The 5,205-nt window shown below is 37.3% G+C and overlaps 1 long non-coding RNA gene across 1 annotated transcript; it reads right to left on the bottom strand.

Moving 5' to 3' along the window:
* Positions 1-1,055: 1,055 nt before the first annotated feature.
* LOC104073452 lies at positions 1,056-5,091 on the bottom strand. The gene is made up of 2 exons (XR_683485.1): positions 5,021-5,091; positions 1,056-2,702 (listed from the first exon to the last, which is right to left on the bottom strand). It is a non-coding gene; the product is annotated as an uncharacterized LOC104073452 (long non-coding RNA).
* Between the last annotated feature and the right edge of the window lie 114 nt (positions 5,092-5,205).

Below are 5,205 nucleotides of genomic sequence, written 5' to 3'. Positions count from 1 at the left end.
CATTCATGTACAAGTAAAACTGAAACCTGTGAAAGAATAACCTTGTAAAGCACATGCTCTAGAAGTAAACCCTGCTGCTAGGTTCTGTGCTATATGATTTTCAAATTCTAATAGGATAAAATAAGATCAGTGGCTTCTCAGAAAAACAATAAAATACACAGATTTCTAATTGCCCAAAGCACAAAGCTTATGACAAACAGCCAGGCAGAATGCAAGAAACTTCAGTTTCACTCTAGCTCTTCTTTGAAAGTACCAGATTTTTATATAATGCACAGTGTAAGATTGGCATGTAAGCCAGGTCCAACCAGCTGGATCAAAAAATCAATATGCACACATGACTACAGTAAGTCACAGCACATTCCTCCTGCCCTTCACCCCCCAAAAATGTGCTGGTGGGTCTTTGCTATAATAGTCCTAGATTCCCGGTCAATTCTATTCATCTTCCATGCTTTCAGAAAATGAGTGGCTGTCAGAAGCTTTAGATTTGTAAACCATCACCACTTAAAACAGGATGCATTTTTGTTCTTCTCAGGATAGGGTACAAATTCCCCTCCTCTGCTCCCTTAACAGTGGGCAATTTTTACAACTAAGAGAAATTTACTCCCATTTGTAATGTAGCTGAGGCTGCTATAGAAGAGCATGCTTTCCTCCCATCTCATCTCAAATAATTGAGTTCTGCAATGTTGCCAGTCCCAAAAAATTTTCAAGCAGTTAATTCAAGCAAGTACTCGTTTGTTCATTCCTTCTTGTGAGCATCTAGTTACTGCAAGCCAGTTTTCCCTCAGCATCAATGCAATTCAGTCCTATGGTTTTACTGTCATGCAACACAATTTTCAAACTTCAACTGAAACAGTAAGTGTTTGTGTTTTATAAATGCAAACATCATAAACAGTTAATAGTTTAAAGTATGTAAATGGAGTACCCTCTTAAGAATTTAAATAGTTGAAACAATTATATTGCATTGCTTATAATGCTCCTGAATGTGTAAGAAAGTTGAAGTTGGCACGAATGCAAATCCTTACCGGTTGTCCCTTCCCCCAGATACAAACAAAAGATTCCACACGTTTTTTAAACTTTATTTAATCTCAGAACCACTGCTACGTTACACCTGTCAGGCTGATGTTTATTCACTTCCGATGTTAAAGTTCTGACAATAAGAATGGATGACATGAGGATCCATGTCCCCCAGTGTTGTGTTGCAGTCAGTATTGGTCCAGTAAGACAAAAGTTTTGCAGTCATCCCCCTCCCCCCCCTTTTTTTTTTTTTTTAGATACATGAAGCATGGCCTAGCATTAGTGTCACCCTTTTATCTGCAATTTATATAAATAAGATGAGGTGGAAACTCAGTTGTTTCCTCATTTGTAGGAAAAGTGACATGAATATTCTGTACTTTAACAAATAAACACTTAAACACAGGATTTCGTTTTGTACTGTTGCAACCCTTTCATTTGAGGCAAAACATCCCTCCCCCTCCAGACCACCACCATAATAAGTACCAAAGCATTTCTAGTTTTGATTTTCATCAAGATTTCCAAACCGGCAGGTTTTATTTTCACACCCTCTTCACAATAGACAAGATGCTTACCATATATTTAGGATTACAAGTTGTCACTAAAAGAAAACTTTACACAACCACTGTACATTTAGGTTGAAAAACTGTCCTTGCATGAAAAATATACCTAGAAATCAAGTGGTAAACAAGAAAAAACATTAAGAAAAGATTAACGTTTTTATAATGTGCCATTTTAAATTTATCAACTCCTCCTCTACTTTTCATTCATACTCTGTTTTTACCTACAGTATTTGTTAAGGCAAACAGCTAATCCATTTCTGAAGAGGTGCTGTGGAAATTGTGGACAAACAGCAAACATTTGGCATTAAAATAGATAGCACGTATGTAGCCTCTAGTAATATACATTAAGCATTTCTCTTGGACTTCAGGATAATGACAGGGGAAGATGAACATGCTAACAATGTCAAAAAGGCTTAAAATTTAGCGTCCAAGCAATTTCTATTAATGCTTCTGTAGTTTTCAAGCTCTAAGTAGTATAGAATTTATGCAAATGCATTGAAGAATTCTAGCTTGGCAAGTACACCCAAGCAGATTATTAAACTATATATACAGAAAGTGATAAATACAGAATTAAAAGAGTCCTTCCGCTTCGCTTTATAGCCTTGAAAATTGACAAAAAACTTGAGGACAGCTCTACAATATTAAACATTAGGTAACCGCAGGAGCTGGGAAACCTAACTACACAAACTGATTAAAATACTCAGATGACTTTGTAGTGTTTAATACAATTCAGTTCGTAGTCAAGGGCACAAGACAACATTTAACAAAAATAATCACATCAATTGACCTAGAAATCAAATGTAAATAGATATGAATACAATCTCCAAAATCTGTCTTTAAGTGAACATTAACCATTTATTCAAAGTTATACAAGAATTTGAAGGATAAAGTCTTCTTCTGCAACAGGAAACCAACTTACAAGTTTCATGTCTCAGCTGAATTGAAGTGGAGGCGAGCGGGGCGGAGGGGGAGGGAAGGGTGAACAAACAAGTTAGTAGGCCCCATCCAGGCAGCTAGAAAGTAAAAACAGGCTCAACAGCAGCCTCCTCCAGCTTGTTGTCCTCCCTGATTGCCTGCAAGTGTTGCATTAGTAGCAGCATGTTGAGGGCCAATTTTTATGCCATTTGCCTGAAATAAAGTTTAATATACAGTGTAATTATTTTAGAACACTAATACACTTCCAAAGCTTTTTTTTTTCCCTTAAGATCATCACCTAGCAAATTCTCCTAATGTATGCAATAAATACAGCAAAGTTTATATATGGGGGTTTTTTTAGCAACATGTCCCTGGCAATTAAATATAGTTTAAAGGAAGATGCTTTCCTCCTCATTTAAATTTTATTTCTGTTTTAAACTCTGTACCTTAAACTCCTAACAGAGTTTAAGGTAAACACACAGAGCAAGAATTGTATTTGAATATTATTTGGCATTAGGCTTTAAAAATACATAGCATTTACTAGGAACGTGTAACCTCTCCCCTCTCACCAAAATCTCCATTAGTTTAATAGTTTAATATAAAACTTTTCCTCTCTAGACAGCATTTCTTTCTGTGTTGAATCAGCTGTAGAGGCTAAGGGCATACGAGTGTTCTGTGTCATCAATAATTTCTATGATCCCGAAAGACATGGCTACTTGCCAAGAACCCACACACAGTGTAGCTCTTTCATTCATCAAAATCACACTTATATCTTAACCCTCACTCCCTCAAGTGGATTTTACCTAAAAATACAGCACTTTGAGAAAAGTAATACAGTAGCTTCAGAAATTAAGCTCTTAAGGAAACTTTGCGTCACAGTAAATCTCAGATTTATAGTGCTTGGCAGTTGTTCTGCAACAGTAGTAGCCTTGGGGTTTCTGGCACTAGCTCAGTATTGACAGCAGCTGATGTGGTTTCTTTTCGCTCTTTGACTCCTCTTTAATAAAAAGCATGCCCTATGGCTCATTGGTTTTGCCCCCTCTGGGCTGATAGCAACTTCTTGAGGAATCAAGGAGCCAGACTTGGCATAAAGCCAAATAAATAGCATGGACTGTTGGCTCTTGACAGCATATTGCAATCAAAGCTCCATAAGGCACAGTAAAGCAGTCAGCTACTATATGAAACTCGACAGATACAACGAGCATGCTTTTTCAGACACTCCGATTACTGTCCAATTTATATTGCACTACTGAGTGCATTTTCTTTAGGAAAAGTGTTAAATAAAATGTTAAGCTTTTCATCACTAAATTGAATTTAAAAAGTATTTCACCAAAACACCATATATACACACACACACACACTTTCCAGTCAGAACTATGTCTTTGAAGGATTACTGTTCAAGTCTTATTTAGCTACAAGTTTCCTAATGCAAATACTTCGTATACTACTGAAGTTTCTCACTATTTCCTCTCTAACGTCATAAGAGCAGTATTTTTAATAGTCTAAATTTTCTCATGTTGAAATATATTAAGCAGAAAGAGGTGAAGCTATTTAATTGAGTCCTGCCAATTCCGTCACTACTCTTTCAACAATTCTGCAAGGACTATCACGCTTAAGAGAAGCATCAGACTGACAGTCCCTGACAGAGAATGCACCTATTCACAGAACGGATACAGAACAGAGAGTGGTGGTGCAGATTTTCACATGTGGTTTCACTAAGCACCTCAGCAACGATATTTAGGGACAAAAAAACTCTGGGCATCAGAAAGGACTGACCACTTCACATTGTCAAATCTAAACTTTATGCGGTGTGACTTTTTATGTGAATGTTAACAGAGCGCGTACACGATCCTAACATTTCTATACGATCCTGATATTTCTATTTACTACCACTGAATTTGAATCCTCTTTTTCTGCAGCTGTGAACCTCTCTCCTAACTGCTCAAGATTTTCAACAGCACAATCATTTCAAAATTCAAGTGCGACATTATAGGTCTTTCTAGGCTCTCGCATTACAAAAGTGCTCCCTGCTCCACCTCCCCCCGCCCCCCGGCCCCCAAACAAGCAAAGAGACAGGCCCCGATAATCTGTAATTTCAGTAATGTGCATAGGCAAAATGGCTAATCTTTTATTCCCTACAGAATCCAGCCACCTAAACCAGGAACATTTCAAAAGTCTTTTATGTAACTCTCAAAGCAATCCCTCCCGTACGCTGGACAGCTCATGGAGTGCATCTGGCATATCAACGTGGTCCCCCATTTACATAGTGGAAAATTATCTTTGAAAACAGATGACACCATATGGAGAAGTGGATGAAAGTGGATTTTCTTCTCTTTTGGGGATTTATATTATTTTGTGATGCTTCATGGATGGATAGGGTCACTTATTTTAATCCATTTTTATCACAATGGCAGACAATTCTATACCCAAATGGAACAGACAAATATTTTACTGTCCAGCCTTCTAGGGAAGGTGAATTTTGTACATTTAAAAACAAACAAACAAAATGTGTTCAGAGGACTAAAAGTTACCTCATTATTAATGTCAAAAACTCCTTCCTGGATTTTCTCGTAGATCTCCTTTGCAGTGTTAATAAATGCCTAAAACAGAGGGGGGGGGAAAAAAACCACAAACACAATGAATGCAATATCCTTTGGTGTGAGATGCACTAATTGGAATCCAATCTCATGTACAGTTGTTTCAGCAAGACTTTTCT

The sequence above is a fragment of the Fulmarus glacialis genome, unplaced genomic scaffold, assembly GCF_000690835.1.
Source record: "Fulmarus glacialis isolate BGI_N327 unplaced genomic scaffold, ASM69083v1 scaffold46842, whole genome shotgun sequence".
Classification (NCBI taxonomy): Eukaryota; Metazoa; Chordata; class Aves; order Procellariiformes; family Procellariidae; genus Fulmarus; species Fulmarus glacialis.
Note: the sequence above shows the minus strand (reverse complement) of the source record. Positions and strands in the feature narration are given on the sequence as shown.